Source organism: Malania oleifera, chromosome 11 (assembly GCF_029873635.1).
Source record: "Malania oleifera isolate guangnan ecotype guangnan chromosome 11, ASM2987363v1, whole genome shotgun sequence".
NCBI lineage: Eukaryota > Viridiplantae > Streptophyta > Magnoliopsida > Santalales > Ximeniaceae > Malania > Malania oleifera.
In genome coordinates, this window is record NC_080427.1 from 35,562,178 (window position 1) to 35,576,603 (window position 14,426).

Genomic DNA, 14,426 nt, shown 5'->3' on the forward strand with positions numbered 1-14,426 from the left:
AGGGATGGGTATGCATATGATAAGTCCCTAAACCGTTACTGGAGTTAGAAACATATCCGTATTCTGTTTCCTAATTTCATCCAATTGTAAAAACCTTCCACAATCAAACTTACTTAGACCATCGCTTTAATTATCTAATAAATCCTCCCATTTCAATACCTCCTTTCCTTTTTTTAGCTTACCCCATGCAAGAATTGCTCATCTTTTCTTAGCATTTATGTACTCCATAATAACAAGCTCTCCTTCTAAATTTCTCTTTAAAATCTTAGGCTCTACCTCACCAAAGTGCTCTCTTTTTTCTTTGAATGATTATTTCATATCTGCACCCAACTGCGCAGTCTTTCGACGAGCATAAACCTTGGGACCCTTAAATCCCTTTGCTTTAAGGTCTGAGGCATCAGATATCCTACCCAAAACACCATCACCATTGTAAATAACCTTTGCTGCAGCATCCTCTTGCTCCAGAACACAATCTTCTTGGGCCTGGTCCACATTATTCAGACAATGGGCCTGTTTAAATGAAGTCTTGGCTGATTAACGGTGACTGCTGCTGACTTTGGAAGCTCAGCCTTGTTCAACTGAACCACACCACCTACAGCACCTATCTTCCTTGTCAGCTGCCATAACTCGAACTCCAGAAAGGGCTTGACGATCGTGACCCTCGCCTCCATCTATATTACCTTCCAGTATGACTTGCCTCTATGATCTGAAACGTGGCCGACCTTCTGCAACTACTTCATCCACATCTTTTCATATCTCCTTTGCCAGGTCACAGAAAACACTTGCGAAGCTTCGCCATCCCTCGCCTTTTGTGCCATCAGGAATGTACACAGGAAAATTCCTACGATTCCAGTCCTACCCTTACTCCAGGAACTTTCCCACCTAATCAACATCCAATAGTTTGTAATCCCTTGTGAAAACTCCGAAAACCCCTCTCCATGCAACAAAACCGACAGCCCTTAGACAAACCACTAAACAGCCTCTTCCAATTCCTCACCCATCTGTTGCGAATAGCATTCTTCTCTACCAAATGCAGATTAAAGGGCTCGTCATACCCTAGACCAAACTTCATCACAGTGTATGCACGAGAGGGGAAGAGGAATAGTATAGTGAGGGGGAGACGAATAGGGCCATCCACCATTGTTGGTAACATTCAAATGAGATTGTTGAAGTACATAGAGACAGAATCTTAGACAATTACTGCAATCTCTCAAGTTAGTGCTCAGTGAAAGTAATTTGTTCATGGGGCCCTCTATTGTAGTGTACATTGAGAAAATTTTGTATTATAAGGCTCTTCAACAAGGATTAAAAACTTTGTAGTGTACATTGAGACAATTTTTGTGTCGTAAGGCTCTTTATCTAGGATTAAAAACTTGTCATGGATGAATTGGCAACAAAACATGCTTGGATTAAAAACTGTTGCTAGACTGCATGTAATCTAGGTATGTATTTGTAAAGATGTACTCTCTCTCTCTCTCTCTCACACACACACACACACACGTACGTGTGCGAGTGGCATGCAAACTCAAATGATGATGAATCAATTAACCATAGTTCCGGACAAGTTCTTTTCATTTGATTGATCTAAATATCTGCATTCAGAAATTTGGTGTCAACGGATTACTTGAGTTTATTTTTGAATGCTAGAAAACTATATCTACTGGGACAAATGAAGCTATCTAGTGATATGAGCAATCAAAGTAATCCAATTCCATGCAAGAAGCTCCACCCTCTGCCACTGACTGTTCCAATGGCACCCCCAACTTCTGCAGCTCTCTGCCGTATCTCATCCCTTCATCTGACGCCACCAATATTTTCATGGTCTCTTCTATTGTGGTTGTCACAAGCTTCTATATGCATGCCCATTTTTTGGCAACCCGACCAACTTTTATCAAGTCTTTTACGAGGACATTGTTCTGTGTCGCAGGCCGAGCCCATGTGGCAAGATCAGAATAGGTGACACAGAGTGGGCCAAACACCTGCTTGAACCAACCTGGCCTGCCATGTGGGCGTAGTGGGCTTGTGGTGCTTAGCATCACTCTTTTTAAACTGGTCCGAGTGCGCTGCACACGCTGCCCTGGACACCCCTTGCTAATGCTTTCCATGCATTTCCTGCCATAGTGACTCAAACCCACCAATCGATGGATGGCCCAAAATTTTGAGTTGAGGTGCCCAGTCTCCGACCACCATTGCGACTTGTTTCACTCTTTCTTGATTACCTTTATGGAAAACACAGCTTTGCTTTCCTTTGCTGGAAAAGTAAGTCATTTATCTCCATCTCTGAGTATCCCAAATGCAAGCTCTTCGATCTGTTCGTTTGACATGGAAGTTGCAGTCCCTAAAGAAATATATATCACAGATTTGGGGCTTGTTTGTCTACCACTGCAGGCATTTGTATTGTCTGGCCAATGTCCTTTCCTGGTGGGATGTTACTGGGTTTAATGGCCCTGTTGCCCATCGCCTCTTGCTTCCATTATCAGTCTTTTTTCCAGCAGATAAATGTATGTATTTCCATTAATCCATTCGTGTTGTATAGTTCTCCAGCTCTAAGATTCATGAATTTGCATTGATACGCTGCAAAGTTCACAAGCTTGAAACTGCAGAATTCTTCATTAGATGGAAGCCCATCTGGAATTTCAGCTTCTACTGTGAGTGATTTTCCATGGTTTGCCATACATCAAAGAAGTAAGAGAAGGCAGAGACAGTGAAAAGCATAGGCTTCTGCATTTGGGAGAGAAGCAGCATCTTGAACAACAGAAGCCATTAAGGGATCACGGATAACAAACTCTTTTAGCTGTTTGGTACAGTGTATGGAGAAGCGCAGTGAATGGCTGGTGAAGTTGCAAAGTTTCAAATAACAGCTGGAGATACATGGGAAATTTAATGGAGCCAAATGGATTGTGGGAGGAGGTGAAGGGAAGGGGCAACTGGAAGGCCATCGAAATGGATTTTGACACTGTCGAGAGGATTCAAGGCATGCACACGAAGGATGACCTGGCCGCTGTGCATTGCTGAGCCAACGTGGTGAACTGGAATGTTATCACGAACAATAAGCTGTGAGAGCTGCAGAAAGGGATTGAACGACTGGATTTTGTCCTACGCTTTTTTCGTCATAGCTTTGTTGTTGGTGTTTTGCCATTGCTGAAAGTTTGGTGATTACAGTACCAAACTTTCAGATTCTTGCGAGGAGGGATAAAATCGGCTTCTCTTCCCTTATTTAGCAACAGCAACTGCCGCCTTCTAACTAAAATACTCGTCTTTAAATTATAGTTGGCAACAGAAATGAATTCTGCTCCTCTTCGTTGCTTGCTTGCTTCATCTTCCAATGAAACATCATCTTCAGTGGAAATATGATTCTGTTTGGAGTAAAATAAAATCTCAGCACTATTTTATACGGAACTGTTTGGTTGATAGAATCATTTTTATTTAAGAGAGTATTCATTGAAAATATGTAGAATTTAGTTCTTATAATCTGAAGACCACAAGTCTTCTTATAGCAAATATTTGTGCTTGAACACAATCAATTGAGAATGCCCCTTACACTAATATATCTTCTTTCGTTTTTTGTTTTTTTCCTAAATTCTTTTCTTTCAATGGTTTCCTTCAATTCTGAAAATAGAATTCCGAATCCCTTGAATTTGTTTCTTTCTTCTCCGTCGAGGGAAGGCAACATTGTTTAAACTATTTGCAGGGAAATTCCTAACTAGCCAAATGAGTTGATAATGTAAGAATTTTGGTAGATTGGGAAAGATGTTTTGTCATCATAAAATAATAAAAATTAAAAAATAATTGTGAATTCATTTATGAAATACACAAAGAATTATAGTTTTAAAATTTTACCGTGAGAATATCAATTTTTTTTTTAAATTTAATTGATAGTTTTATATTTTGTCAATTAAAATAAATGCAAGTAGTTGCATTGGTGACTTAAAAAATTATTGTACCGGTATACAATTTGTATACATTTTGGAAATTAAATAAATTTAGAGCGAGTATTATATAAAGTAGAAAAATATAATAAAAAATAAATTGTAAACCTCAACAAAATCTTGCCATGAAATTAAATAATATTTTTAATTTCAAATAAAAAATTAAATATCTCATTTCTTTATATAGTTTATAATTATTATGATTTAGTAAATATTTTTATATTGAAAATTTAATTATATAAATTAAAAACATGTATTTTATAAATTATTAATAAAAATTTATCACTGAATTGCGAGTTTTCTAAAAGTTTTAGCCAAAATTATTACTAAATATTGCATGAATGTTCATTGCGAGTGGAATAAAAAATAAGTTTATTCATTTTTGAAAACCATCAAGGGTGACCCGCATTCGGGGAAAAATTAAATTAAAGAGGTTTGGAGTTGGCATTATATTTTATTTTTTAAAATAAAAAATGTATTTATTTTGAAAAATTAGGGTTGAAATAAGAAAAAATAGACTTGAAAATCCCGGAAAGACTTTCTCAGAAAAGGATTTAAGTTGAAAGGAAAGTAGGAAAAAGTTTTGAAAAAGATTTTTTTTTAAGACAATACTTCCGCCGTCTTAATTGAAAAAACATTTTTCAAAGGAGTGCTCCACTCTCCAGAAGGTGGTCTGATGTAGGAAATAAGAAATTGAATATATATATATATATATATATATATATATATATATATATATTAAAATATTTTTAAAAATATTAGATTTGAATGAGACATAATACAAAATTGTATTGAAATTTTCTAAATTTTACCCAAATCCAAATTCATAGTCTAAAATTCATACTTCCAAACATTACCTTAATGTTTTAAAGTGATTTTCAACATTTCTAAATATTTTTTGACCTTAGAAGAGTATAGGTTAGCTCGAACGAGACTCTAACCAACTAGCATAATTCGATCAAACCAGCTTGATCCACCTAATATACGTAAGTTTAACATAGAAATTAAAATGGTGGTGCAACTAGACTAGACAAAATAAATAAAAATCCGTTAATTCGAATCCGGCCCGCTTAAATTGACTCAAAATTGATCCGCACATTAAATAAGTTAAATATGGTTTGAATATTTTTTTATCCGTCTCTAAATGAGTCGGTTGACAGATTTAAGATTTTATCCAATTGATATCCGTCTATCCTCTAACAACTAATGTTTGAATTCATTGATAATTCGATATGCTCATGCTTATTTCGTATCAAATTAATTAGCATAGGCTCTGTTAGCCAAGGTCTACCCTATGTCCACATGCAAACTCAAGCCCAATTACTCAGTTTTTTTTGTGATCAAAATAAAAGTCTTTAAATTCATGCTTTGAAAAATTTAAAAAATAATTATAATATTTGTGATTAGTTATTAAATGTTTAATATATTACTAAATTATAATTGTAAAAACAACTTCAATTATTGTATTATAAAATAAATTGTTCATTGAATGGTAAAAAAATTATATTAGGGATGAAAATGACAGATTATCCGCCATCCGCCATGGATTTTCAATTAAAAACCATCATAAATCTGTGACTTAAACGAGTCGGATATGAATTGTAATATTCTCACCCAATAATCCGTCTAATCTGCTATGGATTATCCGACCCGATCCACTTTACTAGGTCTAGGTAAGTAGGGTCATTTTTTGAAACTCGAGAGGACTGAAAAAATAAATGAACTTTATCCAAATAGTTGTTCATAAATTCATATTAGACCCGAACTACAAAATAAAAAATACCCAATCTCCCATTTCAATCCCTTTGGATTTTTCAATCCCTCCTAAGACTTGAGCACATGGTAAGACTTTCAACATGCAATTAAGTTCCAAAGGAGGCCCTTCGCTGTCATGAATGCTCTCCAAACACACAAAACTAATCCACATGCTACAATTAGAACATACAAACAAAATGACAACATATATAAACGACATGCTACAATAGAGGTCCTTTGCTGTCATGTCTTTCGCACATCCAAATTATTTTATTATTATTATTATTTATTTGATGACCAAAACTCCTATATAAGCAAGCCCTTTGATTGAATGTCCCAATTATTATTATTATTATTATTATTATTATTATTATTATCTTACTTTTTCCATAAAATCTCAACTACTATACCTAAAAAAATATCCTCATTAAAGAAATAGACCCGGTTGTCAATCCCTCATTAAAACTTCTTCCATAAACAGATGAGGAGACTAAATCACCCACATTGATGGAGGCAGCTATAAAACCACCCAAGTCAATGTCTAGTTAGAGTGATTTACACTAGCACTATAATGTCTATAAAGGATAGAGCGATTCATGCCAGCGCTATAATACGCTCATAAATGTCATATCACCATAAGGTCAAACTCCACCACTATAAAAGGTGACGCCGAGAAGAGGTAAGGATATCTCATTCATACCCGTTCTTTTACTGTTACAATAAATCTCTTGATAAAATCTCTTACTTAGACATCAGAGTGATCCCTCAAAGTACACCCTGGGCGGGTCCTCCAAGTCATTCATACTTTCTCTCTTTTCAGGTGGTCGTGATCGGAGAACATCTCCAAAGATCGTTCAATTTTATTCAACAACAGTTGGCGCCGTTTGTGGGAACTTCTTGAAAGGTTTTTCTTTTCCAATCTTTGAATCATAACCATGTCAAATAACTTGAAGTCAGAGCCTGCCATGGGTGATCAGTCACCCCAATCCATACACTCCGCACCAGGTGACCATTTTAGCGTGACGAGAGGTGAGTTCCTTACTTTCTTGAAAAAAATGGAGCACATATTGTTGCTTTCCAAAAAAAAAATGGAGGACATATTGTTGCTTTCCAAAAAACAACGGAGGAAATGTTCAATATGATCCTACAGCAAAAGGATCATAAGGAACTTGCTCTTTATCCTAAGCAAGCAGATCCTGAGTCAAGCAAAAAGGCTGCAGTCCCACAGGAGATCGATGAAAAGGTTGACCCCGCAAAGAAGGTAAAGGATGCGAATAGTGTGGGATAAATGAGCAACGCTCAAATGAACTGGAAGGAAAGATTCAAAAGAATTGATCACTAGAGAAGATGATGAAGGAGGCTCGCAGAAACCTATCCTTCGCGGAGTCCTCACAGAAGTTTTCAGACCCGCCTTTCACTAGAGAAGTAATGAATGTTTCCTTGTCTAGTAAGTTCAAAATGCCTAGTTTTGAGAGGTATGAAGGCTCATCCGATCCTGTCGACCACCTAGATACCTTTAAAGTGCTAATGGAATTGCAAGACGCACAAGATGCTATCATATGTCGGGCATTTGTAACCACTCTAAAAGGGAATGTTAGGGCATGGTATCAGACCCTGAAGCCTGGCTCTATCGGTTCCTTTTCCGAAATGGAGTGGCAATTCATAGGACACTTCATCAGCAGCCATAGAAAAGACAAAACTTTGGCTCATCTGATGAGCCTGGTCCAAGGAGAAAGAGAAACATTGAAGAAGTTCGTGCACCGTTTTGCTACGGCAATCCTGGAGATTCGAAACTTAGATCACAGGTAGCAGTGGCAGCCCTAACAACGACTCTCCAGCGAGCGGACTTCTTGAACTCACTAGGTAAGAAACCCCTGGCCAATATAGGAGACCTGATGGCACGAGCTCAGAAATATATCAACTTGGAGAAGGTGATGGACATGAGGAGAAGTCAAACTGACCTGAAAAGGAAGAGCCCAACTAATGAGTACAACTTATGAGACTCGAAGACTAGCCAAAAGATGAGCACAACTTATGAGGCATGAAGAAACGACTCAACAGATGAGCACTACTCATGAGGCCTGAAGAAACTGCCCAACAGATGAGCACTGCTTATCAGGCTTGAAGAAACTGCCCAGCATATGAGCACAACTCATAAGGCATGAAGAAATAACCTAACAAATGAGCACTGCTCATGAGGCCTGAAGAAAGTACCCAGCAGACGAGCATAGCTCAAAAGACATGAAGGAATGAGCTTTACTCTTTAGTTTAGGTCATTTCTTCATGTCTTATGAGACCCCAAGACAGGCCAATTAAATGAGCATAGCTCATGAGCCACAAAAGAATGACCCAATTGATGAGCAAAGCTCATGAAGCCCCAAGACAGCTAAAATGGATGAGCACAACTCATGAGGCACAAAAGTGTAATAACTCGGAGAAAAAAATAAATAAAAAAATTTAAATTTAAATAAAAAAAAATTAATTAAATTATTATTATTATTAATTAAATGATATAATATAATATATTATATTATAATATAAAATTATATATATATAGATTACTTCCTAAAGCAGAAAACTTTAGGAAGATTGAATCAAATTTCAAAAGCAAACGCAACCCCCCATATGCGTCTGTCCACTCCTCTGTCTCCGTCTCTCTCTCTTCTCAATTTTTTAGAGAATATTCGGCCGATCGGAAAACGGAATGTGTCGTTGGATTCCTAACTCCGCCATCGACATTTCTACTGGAGCGGATTTGTCGTGGGAGCGGTGTAAGCACCACTCCTAAGAAAAAATATATTTCCTCTAAATCCTTAATTTCTCCTTAAATTTGCCATTAAATCGACGATCAAACACCACTTCGGGATCTTAGTCGTGATCGTCGTCATTTTGATATGAGTAAATTTTCAATTGAGGTTTTTTATGTCACACTCCAAAGCGATAGTGGGATTTGGAGAATTAGGTAAATTAGTTATATTTGAGGGTATAAATATTTATTTGAAATTTATGAGCCGAGAAAATATTAAAATAATATTTATTTAGGGTTAATTTAATGAAATTAGGATTTTTGATTCAGAACTTGGGTGAGCGCCACAGGTATTTTTCGGAGTCCTTATAGGCATAGTTTAAGAAATCAGGTAAGGAAAAAAATATATATTAAACCATAATTCTTATGAATTTAATCAAAATTTAATTGTGTTGTATATACATGTATATGTTTCGGTATAGGTTTAAAATGCCAACCATTTAAATTATGTTTTTTCGAGTTTAGGGTTGTTTATTTTATACGTATATGCGAAAATGAACTGATGAAAGTGGGAAATATTTTCAGGATAATTATGTAAGAAATGGAAATTATATTTTCAGTACTTAAATGCTAAATGTGGGTTAACTTATTTTACAAGGAATATGTACGAATTTTATTACTAAATTGTGTGGCATGAGTAAACGTAAGTTTTGTACAAATATATATTAAATGTATGAGATGCAGACTAAGTAAGTAAAACATTAAGAATGAAATATGATATGAACCATGTTGCTTGTGTATGTTAATGCAACCATGCAAATGTATGATAGCTGAAAAATATTAGGTAAAACAGCTGTAAAATATTGGGTAAAATAGTTGAAAAATGTTGGGTAAAACAGTTGAAAGATGATGGGTAAAACAGTTAAAAAATATTGGGTAAAACAGCTGAAAGATGTTGGGTATGTAATGAAATGAAATGAAATGAAAATGGAAATGAATGAAACGAAAATGAAGTGTGAAATGTGAACAATGTAAAATGGGAAAGAGTCGCTTAAAGTAAAATGAGATGAAATGTTAACGTTATGAACATGAACATAGGTGAATGGTTGAATAATGACAGAAAGAATAATGTATTATGATATTAGAAGTATCTATGCTTGTAAAACATGTTACGATTGGACGGGGCGTACTCTTCATCTAAGGGCTTGCTGAGAAAGGCGAGTGCGTCAGTAACTTCAGATATGGCAGTAGCTGCATAATGTATTAGGGCAGAGGGAACCTACTTGTATAGGAGGGTAGATTTCCTATCCTTGGGGCCTTTGCTGGTAAACCATTGTTTGAACTGTGTGAGTACGAGATCAATCTAATACTTGAGGGCTTATTGAGTAAGATGAGTGCCCTAGTATGTTTCAGCAACGATCCTAGGGTTGTCTAAGTATAAGAGCAGAGGGGTGCTACTTATATGGGCGGCTAATCACCCCTATCATTGGGTAATATCGTGGGTTAAATATTTTGCATGTGATTGATTAGGTTCAGAGAATGATTTCAGAACTTATGTTAACGATTTTCAAATGTTAAATATTATGTTGTTATATAAACTCATGTTAGCCACACACTGTTTTAATATATTATTTCTTCCATTATTGAGATGTCTCACCTGAATATGAATTTATCTTTTTTAGGATTTTCTCAAGATCGAGCTTAGAGAACTCGAAGTTTTATAACATTTTTTGGAAATAGAAAGAAAAAATGATATATTTTTATGTTAATTTTGATATGTATAAATTTATGTTTTAAGTTTTCTGAGAAATGGATGGTTAAGACTACTAGTATTTGGGGATAATGTTTTGGAGAAATGTATATATGTGAGTACATGTGGTGAATAGTTAATTTGAATTATGGATAGGAATAGTAAACTCTGGTATTATATTTATAGAGATTATATTTATGTTTTATGTTATGTACAATTTTAATATATTATTTCTTCCATTACTGAGATGTGTCTCACCCGAATATGAATTTATCTTTTTCAGGATTTTCTTGAGATCGAGTTTAGGGAGCTCGAGGTTTTATAACATTTTTGGGAAATAGAAAGAGAAAATGATATATTTTTATGTTAATTTTGATATGTCTAAATTTATGTTTTAAGTTTTCTGAGAAATGGATGATTGAGAATACTAGTATTTGGGGATAATGTTTTGGAGACATGTATATATGTGTGTACAGGTGGTGAATAGTTAATTTGGATTATGGATAGGAATAGTAAACTCTGGTATTATATTTGTAGAGATTATATTTATGTTTTCTGCTGCTGTGTACATGATGTTAGAATGTGGATTATTAAGTAAATGAATAGATTAGTAGCACTCTGGGTCCATGTAGGGGGTCGGGGTGTTACAGATGGTATTAGAGTTATGTCCAGCCGGAAGTGTGATTAATTTCATTTCGCCTGGTTATGAAAATATTAGAGTATTAGGTTAGGAATAATTTATATCAAAGTATAGGATTGAGTTGTGATAAGGATAGGGATAGGTAGATTAAGATATCGTTAGGAATTTTGAGTTGTGTTTCGTAAGCTTGGGGGCAGAAATCCCTTGATAGTCTTTTGTGTTTTTCTGAAGAAGCAGCTAACTTCAGAGAATCATGGTAAATCCATTGATTGTGATGTTTCCAAGCACATAAATAAGAATTTGGAATTTGAACTCGAAGGTTAGGCTGGTTGATTTAGGGAGAAAAATTTTTGAAGGAGAATAATTTAGGTGTTGTGGTTTAACAGTTTGTGGTCAACTTAAGTGTTTGATATTTAAATTGGAGTATATGAAAATATGTGGTATGAGGCTGGCTGGTTGATTTCACAGGTTATGGTATTGGGGGAAACCAACAAGTACCTCTAGGTAGAGGTGGATCAGTACGAGTGTACTCATTGATCCCGACTGAGGTAGATATTGCCAAGGGGGGTAGGTATGAGTTTATGTTTAAGATAAATGATAGTTTTATTTAATTATGGATAATGTAGAAATCTATATAATGATATGTATTAGATTGTGTGAGATAATTAGTTAATAAATTTAAAAAAATAAATGTGAACAATATTCGGATAGCGAATTTTAAGGACGAAATTTTCTAAAAGAAGGAAGAATGTAATAACTCGGGAAAAATAATAATTAATAAATAAATAAAATTTAATTAATTCAATTATTATTATTATTATTAATTAAATGATATAATAGAATATAATAATATATTATATTATATGATAATATAAGATTTTATATATATAGATTACTTCCTAAAGCAGAAAGCTTCAGGAAGATTGAATCAAATTTCAAAGGCAAACGACCCCCCTAGATGCGTCCGTCCACTCCTCCGTCTCCGTCTCCGTCTCTCTCTCTCTTCTCAATTTCTCAACGAATATTCAGTCGATTGAAAAATAGAAGGTGTCATTGGATTCCTAACTCTGCCATCAACATTTCTACTGGAGTAGATTTGTTGTGGGAGTGGCATAGACACCACTCATGAGGAAAGGTATATTTTCTTTAAATCTTTAATTTCTCCTTAAATCTACCGTTAAATCGACAATCAGACACCACTACAGGGTCCTAGTCGTGATCGTCATCATTTTGATGGGAGTAAATTTCCAATTGGAGTTTTCTAGGCCCCACTCTAAAGTGAGAGTGAGATTTGGGGAATTAGGTAAATTGGTTATATTTGAGGGTATAATTATTTATTTAAAATTTATAGGCATAGGAAATATTAAAATAATATTTTATTTATGGTTAATTTAATGAAATTAAAATTTTTGATTCAAGACTCGGGTGAGCGCCGCATGTATTTTTTGGGGTCCCTATTGGCGTAATTCAAGAAATCGGGATTATGGATAGGAATAGTAAACTCTAGTATTATATTTGTGGAGATTATATTTATGTTTTCCGCTGTGTACATGATGTTAGAATGTAGATTATGTAACGACCCGAATAAAATGGAATTTCAATGATATAGAGGATGGGAAATGCAAATCGGAAACAGAAGGAAGCAGTCAGCTTCGTCGACGAACGCGAAATTGGATTTTAGAAGGGAAAACAAAAGGGGATTATCAGGGCTTTGTCAACGAATCCCTTGTATTCGTCGATGAAGGCTTAAGAAAATTAGTCGACAAATTCAGGGACTCGTCGACAAAGAAATATCGAGAATGGGGTTTTGAGCCGACTGAATTTCGTCAACGAAATTAATGAAAGATTCGTCGATGAATGACGTGGCTCATCGATGAAATCCCCTGTTTTATAAATATGGAAATCCGGATTTTTAAACTTCTCAAAGAAGCTAACTCTCTCTCTCTCTCCCCCCTCTTCGGTTTTCTCTCTCTCTCTCTCTCTCTCTCTCTCTCTCTCTCTCTCTCTCTCTCTCTCTCTCTCTCTCTCTTTTTCGATTTTGGGCTCGTTTCTCGCCGGATCGAAGATTTGAGGCTACCACGACGTTCCTGGCGAAGTTCTCTCCAAATCTACTGGAGCGGATCGTTGGTGAAAGTTAGGTGGAAACCATTCCAAATCCAAGGTAAGAATTTTTACTCAATATTTGGATTTGTGACAGTTGAGAAAAATTTTATACGCTTAGAAATACTGAACTTTAATATTTGGAATTTTCATTTCCAGGGGTGTTGAATTGGGAACGTTGGAAATCATCCCTAAGTTGAGGTAAGGCTTTAAAAGCCAAATTTGACTTAACAGTAGTTATAAGAAGTGTTATGCACGTAGAAATGTTGAAGTTTAATACTGGGGGTTTGCATTATTAGGGTGTTGAGTTGGGGACCTTGCGAGTGCGAGATAGAATTTTCTTAGGGGCTTTTCAAGAAACAGGTAAGTGGATAAACAAAGCTAGTCTCGTTTTGAGAAAATGCATGTATAGGTATATATAGCATCTGGTTTCAGGAAAAATAAATATATTTATATATATGATTTATATTTGCAAAATACTGTGAAAATGATCGTATGTTGAATATGTGAAAATCCATGTGTGGCATGAGTAAAAATATTGTGAAACACTATTTTCTGGGAATGTGGATGATATGGATTTTTATGATGGAAAACGCCCGTGCCGAGATTTTATATGTTTTGCCGGCGTACGGGCCGTGCTATGTGATGTGATTTGCCAGCGTACGGGTTGTGCTATGTTTTGCTGGTGTACAGGCCGAACTATGATAAAATGTGTGATATCGGCGTATGGGCCGATGATTTTCATGATACACACACACACACACACACACACACATATATATATATATATATATATATATATATATATATATATATATATATATGCAAAATGATATGATTGATGTGAGAATAAATGATATGAAATATCTATGTATCACAGTTTTAGAATATGCTATATGATATCAGAACCTGGTTGGTTTGGTCTAGGCTAGCACGTGCACGGTACCGTTGCTATGTGTCTATGGTCTTCGTGATCATGAAATTTATGTTAACGCCGCTGTACGGAGTGGTGTGAGATTGGATGGTCGATGTGGTTATTAAAGAAGTTTGTTGTGATCGCCCCTGGTGTATGAACCAGGTTTGGCAAACCCATCGGACCTACAGACTACTGTTTGACTTGGCAGTGATCGGCTAACCACTGTCAGGTCCCGCCTTCGAGCCACACAACCTAGTCATGTGGGGGTAATACGTAACAACAACCAGCTAACCTACCAGGATGGTTTTTATGTTATTATTATTTTATGAGATGAGATATGATTATGAAATTGTAATATGTTCTGCCATGATTTGACATGTATATATGTTTTCCCAGATTTGACAAAACAGTGATAAAATATGTTATATATGGTATATGTAGAATACAGAATACTCATGCTGCCACACATTGATATTAGTTTATTTCTCTTACTGAGACGTGTCTTACCCTTAAATCTTATTAACTTTTCAAGAGCTCCAGATAGAAGAGCGGGAAAAGCCCCGCTGATATAATACTGTTTATCTGTCCTT